The following is a 22,183-nucleotide window of genomic DNA, read 5'->3' as shown; positions in this document are numbered from 1 at the left end:
CCTTAATACCAGTGCTGTTTATGATAAGTTATCGTTAGTTAATCATGAGAGAAAAATGATGATTATTTTTGGACTTTTCGGGTTGTGATTATAATATATACAACGAAACCGGAATAATCTTAATTAGATTTAATCTTAACCGAAATTAGTTAAACTTACATTTCTAAAATAGTTCAAATTATAATATATTCTCACAAAATGATATATAGTGTAGATCATTGATGATTTATTCCTTCCATAAGATGTGGGCTTAAAACATTATTAAAATTTAAAAAATGCGAAATTAACTATGTCTGTTAAACCACTAAATTGATTCAGATGAAATTTAGTATGGAGATAGTCTGGGTCCCAGAAAAGTATTTAGACTCCTTTCCTATGGACCCTTCGAGTGGGGGAATTTTATCATCATCATCATATATACTAAAATGTATCATATATAACACTCTTTACAAATTTATTTACTTGGTGGTAGGTCCTTTTACTTGTCTGGGAAAGTTTTTTTTATGGAAAAGGTTTGCGGACGAGCTTATGGGCCTCCTGATGGTTAATGGTCACCATCACCCATAGACAATGACGCTGTAAGAAATATTAACTATTCCTTACATCGTCAATGCGCCACCAACCTTGGGAACTAAGATGCTATGTCCCTTGTGCCTGTAGTTACACTGGCTCACTCACCCTTCAAACCGGAACACAACAATACTGCATACTATTGTTTAGAACCGGTAGCGGTATAATATCTGATGAGTAGGTGGTACCTACCCAGGCGGGCTTGCACAAAGCCCTACCACTAAGGAAAATTTAAATGCCTTCTAACAGTAATTTTACCGCCTAAGTCACCCTTCAAAGCAGAATTCAACACCGAGTATTACTGTTTGACGGTAAAATATATGATTAGTAAGTACCACTAAATAATATATCGTCTAAAATTTGGTGCTTACATGATCTCCACATCGATTTCCTTAAACATGCTTTACATATATTAATTACATAGAACAACCTTAATTAGTAACGTTTATTTACGCATAATTAAATGAAGATAAAAATTAATAAATCATGAATATTCATGTGTAGTAAAATTTAATATGTCTTGTAGTAAAAATAAGCAAAGCAGCCAGAGTTAATAAACGTGTGAAAAAAGTGTTTATAGTGGCACCTTCCACGCATGCGTAATACCCTCTCTATATACAGTAAAGTAAAAAAATAAAGTAACAGCCTGTAAATTTCCCACTGCTGGGATAAGGTATCCTCTTCCATTAAGGAGAGGGTTTGGAACATATTCCATCACGCTGTTTCAATGCGGTTTGGTGAAATGCACATGAATTATAAACACAAATTAGGCACATATATGTATATTGTAGTGCTTGCCTGGGTTTGAACCCACAATCATCCGTTAAGATGCACGCGTTCTAACCACTGGGTCATCTCAGCTATGTATGAATATTCATATGTAGCAAAATTTAATATGTCTTGTAGTAAAAATTAGCAAAGCAGCCAGACTTGTTAATATTAATAAACGTGTGAAAAAAGTGTTTATAGTGGCACCCTCCACGCATGCGTAATACGCTGTCTTTATACAGGCTGTTCCAGAAATTAACTAATAATATTAACTATTTTTTTTAATTTTGCATATTTCTCCATAATTAAACCATGCTAAATCTATACTAATATTATAAATGTGAAAGTAACTATCTGTCTGTTGCTCTTTCACTACCAAACGGCTTATACGAATTTGATCAAATTTGGTATGTAGCAAATTTTAGCTCCATGGAAGGACGTAGGCTACTGTTTTGCTTTACACATGATAAGTATTCCCTAAAACCCGAGTGGAGCCGGCGAAAACAAGTAATTAATGCTTATTTGATAGGACGACATTTACTACACACGGACAAACGAACACACGCACACTAACGCACGCTTATATACACACACATCAATATAAACCCAAACTAAGTACACGTACACGATTACTCAGTAAATAAAAACAGTATAATACTACCAAATAGAATGTCCTTTGAAATTCATAAAATAAAAATGAAAAAAACATATCACTTATTTTCACCGAATGTCAAACATACATATTTCAATAAATAAATAATTGGAGCAAACATTACGATTCTTTAAGAGTCGTCAAGACACGTTTCCCTCAATATTGCTCAAACATATTACGAAAACGTAAATTGTGTACGTGTGTAGCACTTTACACGTTATATGAGAATGAGGAAAGCAAATAGTATGTCGTGAGTGAGATATACGAGACGAAATTGCGTCGAGCAATTTAGAGTATTAAAATTGTTAATTTGAAAGTATGTAAGCTGCGTTAAGCCCTTACCCCTTTGTGTGGGAAGAACCTGACCAGTATTGGCTATACAAAAATTGTCAATGGCTAAATATAGGCAGTAAATTATTTTGACTCAAAATATCTAATACATCTAAGTCAAATCAACAACTATAATGACTTTATAAATAGCCAATATCTCACTATTAGACAAAGTCCACCTCCTGTGGAGAAGGTTTGCAGTGTTTCATGAGGCTGACTCAATCGTGTGGTGGATTTGTATTAAGAAAATGAAGATAAATGATAATACTTATACAAAGTTTTCCCTATCAGTAATTAGGTATCCGGTGAAGGAAAACATCGTGAAGAAACCGACATGTGTCTAATTTCATAGAAATTCTGCCATATGTGTATTCCACCAAACCACATTGAAACAGCGTGGGATATGTTCCAATAACTTAAAAAACTAAACTTCTCTTTAAGGAGAGAGGAGGCCTTAGCCCAGAAGTGGGAAATTTACAGGCTGTTGTTGTTTAATTAGGTACCAAAAATACCGTAATAAGTTTACCAAAAAAGCGATGATAAAAATTAGAGCACGCTCAGCGAATTAAATTTCCGTGTGTCAAATAATGTTTTTCTTCAAGCCCGACGGTACGTATCTATGCAAATTATATTACAAAGACCGTCGTCGCTCCATTTTGTTTTTACACCACAAAAAGTCTGCGACTAAAAAGCGAGCTAGAAAAAAAAATTAAGCAACACTTATTATATTTACTTTGATATTTCATTCTTAAATGCCTCAAGGAAAATATTTGATTGAAATATCTTTGATAGGCTTTCGGGCGTTATATGTTTTCGTCGTTACGGTTAAATTCGCTTTTACAAATAAATAATAAATAAAAGGCCCTTTTTATTGCCCTTATTACGAATAAACGGTTTTGGTTTCGTCATGTTTTCAGACGGTTGAATTTTGCGCAATCCTTATCGATTATTGCAAAGGAAAGCCTAACTTGAAACTTTTGAAGTGCTTTTTGTTACTTGATGAATTACAAATAGGCTTCTTCACAAGTTTATATTCACGTGTTTTGACAATTGGGCCATCTCGATTTTTAAAGACTGTAACCTGGTCAACATATTTTGGTAAATATAATACAAATGAAAGTGTGTTGCTTTGAATAAAATATGTTTATTGTGTAATATTGTTTGTATTAGTAGTGCTATGCAATGAATCTAAACAATTAATTTTAAAATTAACTTTAAAAGCTAGGTACTCATCGTTTGAAGGATGAGTCAGGATAAGCAAAATATCTTAGTTCCCATGATTGGTGCATTGACCATGTAGAGATCAAAATTTCTTGCAATGCCAATGTGTATGGGCAACGGAAACCACTTACCATTAGGTCTTTAAAAGAATTTGCATAAAAACACTTACCAAATTTTTCCTTTTTACCTTACTCATGTTCGAATTATATATAAATTATATGACATCACAGTAGAAACTTCTAAAATTATCAGTGTTACTTTACTGAATTGTCCATGTATTATGAATAAAAACTTTTATCTTGAATCACTCTATCTCTTAATAAAACTGCATCAAAATCCGTTGCATAGTTTAAAAGATATAAGCATACATAGGGATATAGGGACAGAAAATGCGGCTTCGTTTTATACTATGTAGTGAAATATGAGAATAACGCGTTATGACCGTTCGTAATTACTGATACATATGCATATATATATTGAGCATGATTGTATCCAATATCTTCGTCTGTCTGTCAATAACTTCCAACAATTCAACGCGGTACTAAAGTGTACTCGTCATGTTTTATTATAACACTCGTATACGTCAAAGCTTTGTTTATTTGTACAATTGAAAGGTTTGACCTGAAAATCCATTATACGGAATCTTCGGAGTCATAAACGAATTTACTCAGATCTTTATTCTTTTGGAACGAAAACATCGTGAAGAAACCTGCATGTTTCTAATTTCATATAAATTCTGCCACATATGTATTCCACCCGCATTGGAACAGTGTGGTGGAATATCTTCCAAATCTCCTCAAAGGGAGAGGAGCCTTAGCCCAGCTGTGGGAAATTTACAGGCTGTTGTTCTTGTTTAATTTTTTTTTTTTTTTATCTTGTTTTAGGAATGATTTACGATACAAATTTTACATTTACGAATTGCGTTACCTTAAGATTTAACGATTGTTAAGAATGCCTGCAAGCTCATCCATTTGAGAGTAATTAGTCAGAACATATCATGAGAGAAAAGAAAGAAAAATGGACAAGGCACTTAGAGGTATGTTAAATATTTTTTTCGCGAAAATCCACTGGGTCACTCTTTTAATAATTAATGATTATGTAATCGGTTGGCCAGTCACAAATGATGACTGGTCACTCTCAAAGTCGTTTAAATAGATTATCGTTGCAAATACCAAAACAAATTGGATTTGTTTCAAACAATTAATTCTTGCAAGGAATAAAATTACCCGTCTCAGCGAAAAAAGTAACATTGGTACGGCTTCGCTGTACTTCTTTCGAACTAATAAGATTTTAATAAAAAGGCTTCTATGGGGCTATCAGATAAATTTCTTCGAAGATATTTATGTCACAATATAATGTACTTAGTCATAAATTTTTATTAACCGACTTCAACAAAGTTGGTGTTCAATTTTTTTATATTGGTCGGTTTACGGGAAAATAGTGGTCACCATTCCTTTTATGACCAATGTGTCATTATCCTCAGAAACTATGATGTTATCCCATGTGCCTTTATTTATCATAAGAATAGTAATACGGTTTGGCGGTATAATAGCTGATGAGTGGATGGTACCTACCCAGATGGGTACCAACAGCTCTTTCACCAAGTAAATGTAATGATTAATTTTACGTTTATTTTGAAATAGCTCCCAAGTTCTCCTACCTTTCCTATTTAAAGTGATTAGATTAATTTATTTAATAGTTATGTTCATGCAATAAAAAAACACATTTTGTAAAATATAAAGTGCACAGGTCTTGCAAAACCAGCTTGAGCCATGTTCGTCCACTGCTGGACATAGGCCTCTTCAATCAGCCGCTCAGTGAGAGTTCAAGCTACCTACCTAACCCCTCAAAGGAGCCGAGATGGCCCAGTGGTTAGAACGCATGCATCATAACTTTTTTTACAAATAATTTAAATTTATGAAACGGCAAAGTTAAAAATATCTGTGGAATTTTATTATGGAAAAGGCTGGACGTCTCACATCAAAAACTTTGTATATATCGTCGAACAATCTTCTTAATTTAAATAATTCAAATTCTCATAAACAAGCTCACAAGTAATTGAATCCAAACATATTACAGAGATATTAAATTCGCGATGAATACCGGGAATTTTATGTAAAATACTTTTACATAATTAAAAATGTTGACCGTGAAGCGAGTAAGACAACTGTTAAACGAGTAATCGATTTGTCCGTCCGTGGGAAACAATACCGGATGAGGGCGGCGTCACACTGCGCGTCATATAATTCATCCCAAAAGCTTAGGAAAGCACGCGGAAAGATTTTTGCCAAAACAAATTGAGATATTCTTTGCTTAATAAATCAATGTAATTATACTGTTTTAATATCTACAAAATAAGGAACAGATATTTCTGACAATTATCTATTACTATCTTTATTTCTATATTAATAATATATGTCAATGTAACTCTGTCTGTCGCTCTTTCACAACCAAACTGCTGAATCAAATTTCATGAAATTTATTATGAAGCAAATATGAACTCCAAGAAAGGACCAGGCAGGCTTGCACAAAGCCCTACCATCAAGTAAAGCTTGTTGTTAATATAGAATATAGGCCTATTCCAATCATAGAAAAAATACAAAAAATCCCTAGATTTCCTCATTCAATTCTAATAGTCCAGCATATTGTAAACTACTAAAATTTATTGATCGATATATCTTTATTTATAATAAAACACTATTCCAATTAAATACTTATATCCAGTTCAATTTTACTTCAAAAGTTCCGACAACTCCACTCGACAGTAAACGTGATAGAAAATTCAAACTCTCAACCAATAATAACGCGTCAAATGCTGTTTTTTTTTTTTGTTAAGACATCATATATGTACATTACTCTGATCCCAATGTAGCTAAAGCACTTGTGTTATGGAAAATCAGAAGTAACAACGGTAGCAGAACACCGAGACCCAAGACAACATAGAATACTAATGATAAACTACATCAACTCGGCCGGGAATCCAACCCGGGACCTCGGAGTGGCGTACCCATGAAAACCGGTATATACAACACTCGACCACGGTCAACCACGACCAAGGTCGTCAGAAGTAAATATATCAATTTTAATACCTTTATCAATTTTTATGCAGCTTTGAGCATTTAAATCGAGTCAAAGCAATTTCCATTACCTTTATCTATATTAATATTTGACCATGTGCCACAGGAAATTTTATTGTCACTTCTAAATATTCAGAGGTCTTCTTCAAAAATATATTCGACTATCCCAAACCTACCAGGTGAATTTTGCCACGAAGTTTCAACAACGACAACAACAGCCTGTAAATTTCCAACTGCTGGGCTAAGGCCTCCTTTCCCATAAAGGAGAAGGTTTTGGAACATATTCCACCACGCTGTTCCAATGCGGGTTGGTGGAGTGCACATATGCCAAAATTTCGATGAAATTAGACACATGCATTAAAATTTCGATGAAATTAGAGAAATTAAACACATCAAGCTACCTACCTAATCCCTCAAAGGAGCCGAGATGACCCAGTGGTTAGAACGCGTGCATCTTAACCGATGATTTCGTTGGAACAGCATCGTGGAATATGTTTCAAACCCTCTCCTTAATGGGAGAGGAGGCCTTAGCCCAGCAGTGGGTAATTTACAGGCTGTTACTTTACTTTTTTTACTTACCTAACCCCTCAAATAGTTCTAATATTTGAGTGTATCTTGATCAACATAGTATATTTTTATCTGGGCGATATAATCACGATATGACATTTTAATATGACCACATTCCAAAGACCTAAATCATAATCATATACGTATATAAAAATTCATGTGATATTGAAAACGAGGCATTAAATTAAGATAAGATATGTTTCTAAAAGTGTCGCACGAAACAGGATAAAAACATAAATTATAAAATTAGGAATATTTAAAGACAATTTATTAACATCAATTATAATACGAGTTCTGGCAAGATTGATGCCAAGGTCAATGAACTCGTATAAAGATATAAGGAAGCTCTCGTTATTCCATCATTATTTTTTGAGGATGTAATTTGATACTTCAAAATTTTCACTTGTGAATTTATTGATAGTAGTAAAATCTCAAGGTCAAATTTTAATGCAACCTTCTTATGTAACATAAATAGATAAATATTGGACAACATCACATTACTCTCCTATCTCCCATATCCCAATGTAAGTAGCTAAAGAACTTGTGTTATGGAAATCAGAAGTAACGACAGTACCACTAACACCAAGACCCAAGACAACATAGAAAAGTAATGAACTTTTTATAAATCGAATCGGTCGGGAATCGAACCCATGAAGACCGGTGTACACACTACTCGAACACGAAGATCGTCAATGACGTACAAAAGTACAAAATATCCAGGATAAACGATTGTGTTAATTTCAAATAATTTTATTCGAAACTTCATCCAGCACATAAAAAAATCCCTAAAAATCAAGTACTTATTAATTTTTCACTAAATATTATATATAAAAACATTTATTTAAATATGTAAATATATTCTGTACATATGTAATATTTCTACAAAAATCACAGCTAAATTATGATCAGTGTGAACATACCCTAAGTCTGTGTAATCGCCGTACAGCATGCGTCTGAACATGATAAGGCAATTACGTCTATTAGCGCGCGAGTCAAGGAGAATGTATTATGCAATAGAAACATTTCTTTTATACATTTCTTTATAGCGATTTTTATGTATACTTTTTTTTCCTTTTAAAATTGTAAATAAAAAACTTTTAGGTCAACACACTTCTAGTAAGTGAGAATATACATCAATGAGGACTCGCTTTTCCATAAATAGTTACCGTCGTCCATAATTATAGTTACTGTTTTTTTTCACCTCATGGTAAGTGGTCACCATCACCCACAGACATTGACGCTGTAAGAAATATTAACTATTCCTTACATCGTTAATGCGCCACCAACCGTGGGAACTAAGATGCTATGTCCCTTGTTACACTAGCTCACTCACCCTTCAAACCGGAACACAACAATACTGCGTACTGTTGTTTAGCGGTAGAATATCCGATGAGTGGATGGTACCTACGCAGGCGGGCTTGCACAAAGCCCTACCACCAAGTAAAGTATAGTAGGGAATATCCTTACTTTTTCAATGCGCCACCGACCTTGGGATTATATAGCCAATGCGTTAAGATGTTATGCCTCTGGTGCCTGTAACACTGGCTCACCGATCCTTCAATACGGAACACAACAATACGTATTGCTGTTTGGCGTTTGGCTGGCACAAAAACCTGCCACCAATCAATTTTTGAGGATGGGTGTATGTATGTTTGTTAGTCTTTCTTACACAAATATAGGTTATACATCAGATTAACACACAGGCTTTTATTTAAATAATGTCGTTTTGTAATTTGTTCGTAATATAACGTTACATATCAAGTACCCGTGCGACGCCGGGGCGGGTCGCTAGTATCATAATAATTCTAATCCCACTTATATAATTAACATGTTCATTGTATATGCAAACAGCATTGAATGTATCTTGAGGTTAAATGATCACCTCTGTCCTTTGCCCTGACGCCGTAAGAAATGTAAACCACACCATTATAACATATCATACGTGAGATCGAATTTCATTATTCATGATTAAATTAGAAAAACTACGTCTAATGTAACTAATCAGCCCCGTTTTAAGCACAACAAGCCCCCGGTACAACTAGTGAGGTGTAGCACCAAAAAATATTTCAAACTATAGACTGCGGTGCATCTTTCTTGGCTGATCCGAAACTCAAGCATCTTTGGTGAGGCAACACAAGAGATGAAACTCAAATTATTAAACTTGGTTTAACCCTGGCTTGTTGCCTGGGTCCTGTTTCAAAAATCAAAATAAACTTTATTCAAGTAGGCTTTTACAAGCACTTTCGAATCGTCATTTTACAATTAAGTGAAGCTACCACCGGTTCGGAAAGTAGATTCTGCCGAGAAGAACCGGCGAGAAACTCAGTAGTTACTCTATTTTTAGAAGTTAGTTTATATTTACAATTTTTGAAAGGATACAAATTTGTTCTGTTACCTCATTCATAACACTACATTTCCCCACCCCTTGTACCCTCTCTAAATAAATGGGTTCCATCTTTAATAGATCCTTCAATATAACTTTGATAAATTTTAATAAACTGTAATAGTTTGTCCGGCGATTTTATCGAAACTTGTAGTTACAATACTAAAATGGAATTGATCCTGGTATTTCATATCTTTAACCGGCGTCCTTTGAGCTATTGCCGTTTCATTTAGGTAATTACCACTATATATTAATAAACAAATTCCCTTTGGCGCGTTTGTCTGTCTGTATGTTCGCGAAACTTCAAAACTTTTGAACGGATTATCATACGGTTTTCACTAATAGGTAGAAGGGTTCATAAGGAAGGTTTAAGAATGTCATTTATTAAGGTTTTTGTGTAAATAAGTCGAAATATAACGAAAATTGTAGAATCTGTTGAAAAAAGCAACAGAAATAAAAGGTAAAAATATTTCAAATAAACTTGTATCCATTCGAAGCCGGGACAGGCCACTAGTATAAAAAATAAACTACTACAATAATATATTTATTACATAAATATTAATTTAACACTTAACGGGCTATTGGAACGAATAGCCATATAATAAAAAAACGCTTCGAATCGTGTTTGTTAACTCATCTACGGAACTCAAACCGTCACGGCTTAAACGATTGTTTTAAATAGTTTCACGCAAGATTAGTAATTAAATACCTATTAGCGAAGCTCTGATAATTAAGTTGATTATTTTTAACGGACGCTCGTGAAACGAACTGACCCAGTTTCCATCAATCAAGCGTTATATAATATTAATAACACTTAGTTTATAAAAACTTTGGTTTCATAAAGAAAAAATGTAACAAAATACTGTGCTAAGTAACAAAGTATATTGTTAGGTACCCTATGTTATGTCGTTTTCTGTAAAAGCTTCATGTCTTTTATAAATTTACTAGCGACCCGCCCCGGTATCTCACGGGTGCAGTTATATAACATCAAAGTATAAACATAGGTTGGCGGACGAGCATATGGGCCACCTGATGGTAAGGGGTCACCATAACCCATAGACAATGACGCTGTAAGAAATATTAACTATTCCTTACATCGTCAATAAGCCACCAACCTTGGGAACTAAGATGTTATGCCCCTTGTGCCTGTAGTTACACTGGCTCACTTACCCTTCCAACTGTTATTTGACGGTAGAATAACTGATGAGTGGGTGGTACCTGCCCAGACGGGCTAGCACAAAGCCCTACCACCAAGTAAAATCTATATCTAAGTTGTGTTGTACTATACAAACTTATGCGTAGTTTATAATATTAGTTGTTTAAAAATCATGCAATCCGCAGTCGTAGATTTAAATAAAGAACAATAAATATTAGTTAGAATTTTATATAAATATAGGTAGCATTTCGCGTTTTAAACGTAAAGTGTCACGTTTTGAGTACCGTAACATTTGAATATAAATCATCTGCCTCCTGTCAAACGCTTAACTCTATTGTCAAATGGCGTACCATACGTTGTATACGGAAACTGTTAATTACAATTTATTAAAATGTTTTCATACGCTTGACTCAGACAATGAATTTGTTTATAAGTTGCATCACTCAACTGAGTATGTATGTATGTGTGTGTATATACGTAAACGTATTAAATAAATAGGATAATCATGTATGTTATACTAATACTATCGACCGACTAAATGTACTACAGATTTTCTCTTGTTTGTTTACTATATACTATATGTATTATATACAAATACCTCCCTCTCGAATCACTCTATCTATTAAAAAAAACTAGATCCAAATCCGTTGCGTAATTTCAAAGATCTAAGCATACATAGGGACAGTGGTAAGCGAATTTGTTTTATACTATGTTATTATAATGATCAGTGCATGCGTGTGCTGTGGGTGTATTAACATATACGTATTAAATAAAAATATAAAATAATAATAATATATTTATTATAATAGTGGTCCGATGCTTTACTCGACTTTTAGGAGTTCTACCATCAGGTAATGGAATTAAAAAGTATATATAGCTTATGTTATTACTTGGTGCTTAAGCTTTTATGTTTGTGAGAGACAAAGCAAATGAAATTGTCAGTTAAAATGTGTACATGTGATCAGTGGCGGCCTCGCGCCCGAAATTTGAAAAAAAAACAAGGGCCTCGCAAATTCTTGCTCACATTATCACACAAGATTCGACCTAGTAAAATCGATCTAATAAAAAAGTACGACATAACATTAAGATCCTCGCAAACTGTATCTTGCCCACATTAAGATTCGATCTTGCAGCATAACTGCATGTGATTACTTTTCTATGGAACATTCGCTTATTTATTTTTTGCTTGCTTTTTCTATTAAGTATATATTAGTGTCTTATGATAGGAGACATATGCGCTTATTATTAAGTAGATTAGTGTCCTATGTATGATAGCAATAGGTACGAGGTTTTATTTTTTTTAAGTTATGTAACTCAAAGTATCGAAAGTTTCTTCCAAATTAGTATGTATGAGAGGCAATCAGTAGCTATATGACGAATAATATATGATTTAATATATAATATATAACGATTTCTAGATTTTAGAAGACTTACAATTCACTATTATTATTATTTATGCAAATAATATTTTTAGTAATACAGATGGCTTAAAGTTTTAGTTTTTTAAATTTATTTTTTGTAATTTTAAACAAAATTACAAAAAATAAATTTAATCACTAAAAATTTTAACACTGATTTATGTAATCAAACAAATACACACGTTTTAAAAAATACGAAATTATATTTTAGAAAATATTTGTAGGTATAATGAAAGTATATTATAAATAATACCTTTATACAAAACTGATAAAGAAGTACAAAAAGAACTTCTAAAAAACAGCGAAATAAATTAACCTTATTTAATTCTAACTAAGCTAACATTCCACGCGGTCACGATTTGTACCGCATATATTTTTATTCATACATATTCGGTTTAGGCTTTTGTTATGTAGCAAACGTACTTTATTATTATTTAAGGCTGTAAAGGTGCAGTGGTTATACGATATTGGTAACATATTATTAGGTGTTTGAAAACTTGTATTGTTTTAACTCACGTGTCTCAAACGTAAATTGATGCTGCATCTGATCTCTTTGATCATATCAAACTGCAATTTCATCTGATTAGGACAGAGGGAAAAGTGTAAAAATGGTAATTTGGGCACATTTTTGATTAGTATAATATCTGCTCCACAATATTCTCTATTAAACAGTAGCCTTTGCCATGATATAAACATATATACCCCTTTAAGACCCCCCCCCCCCCCCTGGAACCCAACAATACTTAATATTGTTGTTTAGTGGTAGAATATGTAATGAGTTGATAGGTAGGATTGGATTAATAACCACCCAGATGTATTAGCATAAAAACCTACTACCAAGAAATTTGATTAAAAGAACATTATTATCATATCTTATTATTATCTGTGCGAATGTGAGTTTCTTACTCCTGGAAAAAACATATCAGGTTGTCATGTGTACAGAAAAGGGAATAACAACTTCTCCCCACCCCCCACCCCTCCGTCATGCGTAGCCGAAGCCGCGGAAACTAGTTATCCTATAAATTAAAAGCAAACTAGCGACAGGCTACACAGTACGATCAAGAATGTCCTCGATTGCTAAAAACATCGACGCGCTGTACAGTCAGAGTAAGAAAACCTTCGTCCGTTTTCAAATTCATTCCTTTATCAAGTTTTAAACTCTTACTACCTTTTGGATCTAAACATCAAGTCATTGCGACGCAATATGTCATTCTCGATCGGTAAAGCATTATCGCTCATACTGAACACACGAAAATAGATCTTAAGGTGACGAAAATATTCTTACCCCGACAGTACACACTTGTATTCTTGTACCACATATATAATTCAGATTTTAATAAACAACATACAAAAGACTTCGATATTAATATCTTGTAATTATAAGGAATTATATTCTGCAAATTCCGATAATCCGGAAAGTGACGAATGTTGCGCTGGGGTTAAACCAGTTTCAACTGGATTTGGAACCGGTTCGAACCTGATACATTTTGCATACAATCCTAACAAAAATCTTACACCAAATGTATTTTTATTAAAAGCCAATTTTTAATATAATAAGAGGCGATAGCTGATCATAAAAAAATCGGTAATTGTCTCATTTTGAAAAGCTGCAGCCTTAAATGTGCGAAAAATTAAAAAGGATCCTCGAATGCCATTTAATAAATTAAGACGATTTAAAAAAATGATTAATTTTAGGTAGCGGACAGTCCACAGCTGGACATAGGCCTCTCCAAGTGCACCGGCATCCAGCCTGCCTGCCGACTTGCGTATATCGTCATTACGACAACAACATTACAAAATTAACGTAATATTTATCGATATTTTATGCTATTTAGTGAAAATTGCTAGAATATATTTCCAGTAAATTGCGATATTCCCCGGGGATTCTATAAAAACTGTTATTTCACTTCCATGAATATTGTGAGGTTTTAGAACTTTTATATTGTTCCGTGCAGAGTATTTACACGTCTAGTTAGGACTGAAAAAGCTGAAATCGCTGAGACTAAAAACCGGCCAATTGTGAATCAGATTTGCGTACGAAGGGTTCCGTACCATTATTCATATAAAACGGCACTTAAATATTTACTTTATTATGTTTTTAGTATTGTAACAGCAGCATAAGAAGTACATTATATGTAAAAAATTCGCGTGTGTAACTATCACAATTCATGAAATACATACAGCCTGTTGACAGACTGTATTTCTGACGTACGGACAGACAGCGAAATCTTAATAATAGGATCCCATTTTAACCACCAGATACAAAACTCAATATATTATGCCAAAAAAATTACACACAAGTATAGCTAAACGCGTTGACGTTAGCTACGCACACTTAGATATTAAAGTTAACACATTTGTTTTACACAGATAAATTATTATCAAAGATTCCATATATAATATAAATTTATTGCAGGTATGCATATATGTATATAAATTTATTGTTGGCATGTCCGAGTGACAGTGTCAGTATCAAATATGTATTAATAAGTAGTATTCGTCCGCGACTTCGGATGTTTTTTAGGATGTTATTTTATAAGTGATGGCAAGAAAAGTAGCCTATAACCTTTCTTGGAGCTCAAACTTGCTTCATATGAAATTTCATCAAATTCGGTTCAGCGGTTTAGCCGTGAAAGAGCTACAGACAGACAGAGTTACTTTCACATATAAAATACTAGTAGTCACACCTGACTCTGCTCAGGTTTTAGGGTGTTGGTTGTCATGTACCAGGCAGAAAAAGTAGCCTATGTCCGTTCTTGGAGTTCATGTTTGCTTCATACGAAATTTCATCAAAATCGGTTTAGCGGTTCGATCGTGAAAGAGGAACAGACAGACAGATAGAGTTACTTTCACATTTATAACATTAATATAGATTAAATATAGATTTTTCTTGTAAACATCCAGCTATATATATACGAAGTGGTTTTCATATAAAAAACTTGTATTTCATCTATAATACTAAGACTGGTCAGAAATAAAACTTGATCGTATAATTTTTTCGTTGAGATAAAAGTCGTTGCACTCTATTGACAATGATAATAAAAAAAGTCTAAAAGGATTTCCCGTTTTAAAAAAAAAGCATTAACATATTATTCAAATCCTACTGCATCCGGTATACAGAATATATGTTCTAAAATATTCGTCAAATTCTTTTCGAATTCGCTTCGAAATTTATATTCTTCACTACTAAACGCCCACGTATGTTTTTATGGTTAGGTACACAAGAGTAATCCTGACAACGTATATAATAATAAATAAAATAAATATTAGGACAACATCACATACATTACTCTGATCCCAATGTAAGTAGCTAAAGCATTTGTGTTATGGAAGATCAGAAATAACGACGGTACCACAAATACACAGACCCAAGACAACATAGAAAAGTAATGAACTTTTTTTACATTGACTCGGCCGGAAATCGAACGCAGTACCCATGAACCGGTGTACATACTACTCGACAACGGAGGTCGAGGATTTTAACAACATTAAAAAAAACGAGAGATGTCTATGTTCGAACCAATTCGCTTTCGTTATGTATATACATATTATATAACAGAAACCATGAAATAAAATAAACAACAAGATATATACTTATTGTTAAAATCGCACGTGAATTAAATAACATTATTTAAGAAAATATAAGAGAAACATCGCCTGGTGTCGCCTTAACTCTTTTCTTTACGAGACGAGATCTTAGCCGCGTTAAAGAACTCCGTTGCAAAGTAATATATAATCTATAACTGAAAATTTTCAACCGACTTCCAAAAGGAGGAGGTTATCAATTCGTCTGTATTTTTTTTTTTTTTTTTTTTTTTTTTTTTTTTTTTTTTTTTTTTTTTTTTTATGTTTGTTACCTCATAACTTTTCACTGGGTGGACCGATTTTGATAATTTTTTTTTTGTTTGAAAGGTAGTGCTTCCCGTGGGGTCCCATTTTTTTATTTTTTTTTTCCGATGATGGTATCCATGTGAAAACGACATAAGTCTTAAATTTGCATTATGTATATGCGCGACAAATAGGTGAATAACTGAAAATCACGTTAACCAATTTTGATAATTCTTTTTTTATTATAAAATATATACTACAAGGGTAATTTGGTGAAAGTTTGGTAAGGTTCTGAGCACAGGATCCATGACAAAGTAACGGAACGGAAGGGAACGGAACAATTCTGAGGAGCACGTTAGCGATACTCGGTCGAATCTTTTATTTATAGGTTATTTGGATATTTGAGTCACCTTCCGTAATGTGGTTATGTTTATGTAATTATCATAGTCGAATATTATAATCAACTAGCTACCCACCCCGGCTTCGCACGGATGCAATACTGATACTAAATATACTACAGAATTTGTTTATATACGACATCACATCGCAAACTTCTAAAATTATCAGTGTTTCTTTACTATATTGTTCATGTATTATATACACAAACCTTCCCCTTGAATCACACTATCTTTTAAAAAAAAACGCATCAAAATCCGTTGCGTACATTTAAAGATATAGGGACAGAGAAAGCGACTTTGTTTTATACTATGTAGTGATGGAACTCCTATACGGCTCGCAGTTAGGGTGCGATATGGGGCAGAATTTCTTACTATCTAATCAAATTTTGTGTATGTGACGTGATGTCATATGATGTACGAAATATAGTTGGTCTTTTTCAAAGTTTTTTTGCTGAGTTCGATTACAGTTCTTTCGAGGGATCCTTGTAGTTTACGCCGCGTGACGTATTAAATCCGCATTTTCGAAAGTCTATTTTTGCTTTATTCGCAAGTTTCTTTTGAAATTGTCCTCGAAGTAGTTTCTGACTCATATAAACGGAACGCTTAATCTATCCATATTAAAAAAAATAGTCAACATCAGCTTCACTTAAAATCAAAAAATAAATAAAATTTTAACAAAAAGAAAAACCGACTTCAAACAAAACACTATTTTAAAACAAATGAATATGCACGAAAAAGTAATAAAAATAATTGCGTATTCAACATATTTTTTAGAGTCTTCCTAAGTTAAATGAAATGAAAAATATTAGACTACTTAAAAGTCGATTAACGATTATATCATGTAGTTATAATTATTGTTATATTTGGAGTCGGTGTCAGCCTATAAAACCCTACAGTATATCTATCAAAAAACAATACGAGAATACTTTAACAAATATGTTTTTTACAAATTACCTTTTACACAATAATATACTGGATCAATTAAGGGGCTCGTATCGCTTCTTTCTTTTGATTGTTGGGGCAAGGGCACCATGGCTGACACCGGCTCCAAATATACCAATAACTATAACTACATGATATAATCGTTAATCGACTTTTAAGTAGTCTAATATTTTTCATTTCATTTAACTCAGGAAGACTCTAAAAAATATGTTGAATACGCAATTATTTTTATTAATTTTCCGTGCATATTCATTTGTTTTAAAATAGTGTTTTGTTTGAAGTCGGTTTTTCTTTTTGTTAAAATTTTATTAAAGAGGAATTTACAACAGATTATAAATAATGTTTTATTAACTATTATTAGTTGCGCGCTGCTTTGTACGAGTTTTAGGGCTTTGGTTGTCATGTGTTAGGCAAAGAAATAGCCTTTCTTCTTTTTCAGACTTGAAATTTGCTTCTCACTAAATTTCATCAAATTCAGTTCAGTGTTTTGGTAGTTAAAGACCGACAGACAGACCAACAGAAAGAGTTACTTTCAGTATAATATATAATAGATTACAGGGAATTCCTAGACCAGGAGTTAAATTTATGCCGACTTATGCATTCGCTATTTACAGAAGCCGCAGACATTACATTTAATTATGTCTAGCTCAGAATCATTATTCAGAATTATCGAACGTCATATATGATGAAGAATTATGAACCGCACTCGATTTATAGCCATAATCGATATCAGTTAGCGTGAAAGGGATAGCTATTGAGTATACTAGTTGGAGTGAAAGAGAGCAAGCAAAATTTTAATGATGACGTTATAATTATCACAATTCTGGTTTTATCGTTGGACTATTGACTATTTCAGTACTATAAAATGTATGCTGTAATGATTTACGATCTGATTGGTGGAACCATATTCACTATACAAGTGTGACGACAATTTTACGTTTGTGTGTGTAAAATAGCTTCCCCTGATTGGTTGAAAACAATCGATGTATGCACTTCGAAGCTGAAGCATACCGAAGATCTTTACAGGTACGAATAGTATTCGATACTCATTAGTTCTCCTATACGAAACTCGAATCTCACCTCAAATTAATATTTCAGAAAATGTTATGATATTTAAACGACACGCATTAAAATATCATTTCATCTTTCATCCGTAATTCACTTCTCACAACATAACATGTGAGATCTGAATGTACACACATACATTTGTCCTGTATATCTACTTTAGTAAGGAATTCTATGCGAATGCCAGCGAATGGCACTAGCATAATCCAATATAATTTGGGCGTTTGTTTATTTAATGGAAAAACCAGAACGGGTAGTTTGTATTTAATATAGCGTTTTAGCGAAATCAAAACATTCTAATTATAAAAAAAAAAAAACTGCTATAGAACCTTATCAATGAATGTTCAAGCTTTCAATACTTAATAATACAGAACTATCAATTACCAGTAATAATGATCCTTGGAGAACAAATTTTCTGCAAATAATATAAAAAAGTCGGAGGTCAAACTATGTTGGTCTAATTGTATGTATTTTTTGCGCATCCACAATGGATAGCGACTTAGCATTCGTGTGGGCGTTTTACAACCGTCAAATTTTCAATCCGTCATGGTATAATGAGATTAGTATAAAATTTACGAAAATCATTTCGAAATTTGTATAAAGTATCAAAAAATTTCGAACATAAATCGTATTTTATAAAATGGATAAAACCGGATCTGATCTAGACTACATTCATTAAGATTCTCTATTTAAAACATCGCTTTTTTCTATGTTTCGTAAACTGGTTAAATAAAGGCAGATAGACACAAACATTATTTGTCGTGACGTTTGACATTGAGACTTTACACACACAAACACGCAATATACGTATGACGTATTGCATACACACACACACAATATATGTGTGACGTATTTGTTAGACTTTTTAAAATTGTTATTCACTGCGACCACACATAGATACTTGCAATATACGTGTGACGTATTGCACACACACATACGTTATATGTGTGTGTGTGTGTGTGTATGTGTGACGTCTTTATGATATCTAAAATGATTTAAATTATTTCAGGGTTGAAGAAATTTGTAACATCTTAGACGGCGTTTGAACCCTTAAGCTCTGATGCCTCACGACACCTATACTATTTCTCGTATACTAGGGAGTTGTAATGGCTTAGAGTATGTATATGGAAACCAACTGTGATATATCTACAATTAAAGCTAATAAGATAAACCTTAATATGATGCCAATCTTTAATGGCCGAATGCACTGTTTCCCAAACTTTTTACCATGACACTCATAATCGTAAAAAATACCCAATCATATTTCTTGATTCCATCCCTGAATTGAACCAATATTATTCCCACGCTTCTTTGTTAACAGGTGTGTTAACATCTTATAAAATTTTTCATTGTAAAAAAAATTGCGTAAGAATTGAAGAGGGTTTAAATCGCTTCTGAATATTATGTTTTACGTGTGAAAGTGCAAATTAAAAAAAATACTATATCGAAAACAGCCCTAAGCATAACTGAGGCTCATCTATATATGTGTGTTCATTAGTAAATAATAGCATATAACAACAGCCTGTAAATTCCCACTGCTGGGCTAAAGGCCTCTTCTCCCTTTGAGGAAAAGGTGTGGAACATATTCCACCACGCTGTTCCAATGCGGGTGGAATACACATGTGGCAGAATTTCTATGAAATTTGTCACTTGCAGGTTTCCTCACGATGTTTTCCTTCACCGCTGAGCACGAGATGAATTATAAAGACAAATTAAGCACATGAATATTCAAGGGCGCTTGCCTGAATTCGAACCCGCAATCATCGGTTAAGATGCACGCGTTCTAACCACTGGGCTTAGCTCTTAGCATATAATTTGCTTTTATAAAAGCCTTCCAAAGTTTATCACATCAATCGTTTCAAATATAATTCAGATAGAAAGTGTTAAGATCTGTCACATAATGTTACTCGACTACGTTACTTAGTAAAAACAAAATCTCGGACAAAAAGTCAAGGGATCAAAAAGAAACGAGATAAATAAAAAAAAAAACTCTTGATACCGAACACCTGCCCTAATTACGTAGGAAAACGTAACCTGTTATACAAAAAACCATGAAATTCATACGCAGGTAACAAACGACAAATAATACACTACATAACTCTTAACTCAAGTAAATAAGGTTCAATTTCGAATAACCATTCTATAAGCCAACCGCAAGTGACTTGGTATAATACAAATTTGATATATATTGACAAAGTTCATGTGACGACTTTATTAGTGTGACAATAAGGTTGATTTTTCAATGTCCTCAAATAAGATAACTGCAAAGTTTTGTGCCCACACTCATCTCGAGGTAAATCAACTTTTTGTTGCAACTACTTGTTAATATAGTTTTTTTATGGGTTTGTTTAAGGTTTGATATAGCCTTGGAATTATGTGGTCTTATAAGGCTTCCATGCTTTTTATTTTTATTTGTTTTATTATTACATACTTGTATATTATTGCATTTAAGAATCTTTACATATATGTTTCAAGTATTATATTTAATACAAATATTTTAAATCCTTAAAAACTAAAACATAACTAAATGAAGAGTTGTTATCAAAATTGTAATTTACGTATAATAAAGACACTGGCGCCATCTTTTATTTGTAAATGACACTAAAAAAACATACGTCTTTTAAGTTATTGAAATAAAAAAATATGTTACTATAGTAATTATAACTTAGTAAATTTTAAATGTTTAATATTAAACATATTTTAATATTGTATATTAATAAATAATCCTAATATATAAAGTATATAGAAGTATTCAATAAATATTTCTTTTTCAAAATCTTTTATAACAAATATTCGTTGTACACTAATATATAACATTTTCAGTGACAGATTTATATAAATATCTTTATATTTATACATCCCAGAATATTAGCAAAGAACAACAAAGATTCGCGAAAAAAAAAAACAAACAATAACAAACAACATTTTCAAAAATAGAATACGTTCCTAAAAAAAAAAACAAAATCAAAGCAATAACAAAACGCTTACCAAATAAACGTAATCCGAACACATCCGAGAAAATAAAAATCCGTACACAAAACACGTCACGTTCTCACACTGCACTAACGACGCGACTTGCGTTGATGCTCTTTGATACCGTACTGACGTATGACTTGCTCCGACCCTCCAACGAACGCAGCTATGATAAGCTCCTGGATCTGTGATGGCGCGAAAAGTTAGCATAACAAAATACAACATACTGTAATGCGTTATGATCACAAGACTTTTCATAAAATTTAAATTTCGAATTTGATTTCAAATATGTTTTACAAATGTGTTTCCATATTTAAAAATATAATGTTTTTATTATTGTTTAAAAGCCTATGCTGATTATTAACCTACCTACATATATTAACCAAAACTATATTGTCATTATAATCAAGTTATTAAATACAATTTAATATAGCTGATAGAAATCGTGCAGCTAATACTTATTGACTTCCAGGCAGGATAAGCATAATTAATTTAACTAACATACCTTTCTGTATTAAATATTGGAAAAGAGTAATTACTGAGTTTCTTATTTTCTTCACTGAATATAGTTTTGTAAAATGCCAATTCAAAAATTTCCTGTAAAAGCCTACTTGAATAAATTATTATTTTGATATTAATTTTGTTTTACAAGAAATATTAAACATCAATAATCTTGTAACGATTAATTATTTAAAGGTAATAAAGTTAAGTTTATTCACTTTTCAGTTATATGATATAAATAAAAATGGACAAGTAATAGATAAATATAAACAAATAAAACTCTTATATAAAATTATTATAAGATTTCTAAAAATACATTTTTTTGGGTAATTAT

General features: G+C 32.7%; 1 protein-coding gene across 1 annotated transcript in view; it reads right to left on the bottom strand.

Annotated features, from left to right (window-relative positions):
* LOC124540737 (irregular chiasm C-roughest protein-like) overlaps nucleotides 1–21,492 on the bottom strand; it is an 87,435-nt gene extending 65,943 nt beyond the window's left edge. The window contains exon 1 of the mRNA XM_047118426.1: nucleotides 21,364–21,492. The gene's annotated coding sequence lies outside the window, so the exon portion shown is untranslated. The remainder of the gene's footprint in view (nucleotides 1–21,363) is intronic.
* Between the last annotated feature and the right edge of the window lie 691 nt (nucleotides 21,493–22,183).

Source organism: Vanessa cardui, chromosome 26 (genome assembly GCF_905220365.1).
Source record: "Vanessa cardui chromosome 26, ilVanCard2.1, whole genome shotgun sequence".
NCBI classification, from domain to species: Eukaryota; Metazoa; Arthropoda; class Insecta; order Lepidoptera; family Nymphalidae; genus Vanessa; species Vanessa cardui.
This window is presented reverse-complemented; position numbering and strand designations above follow the sequence as displayed.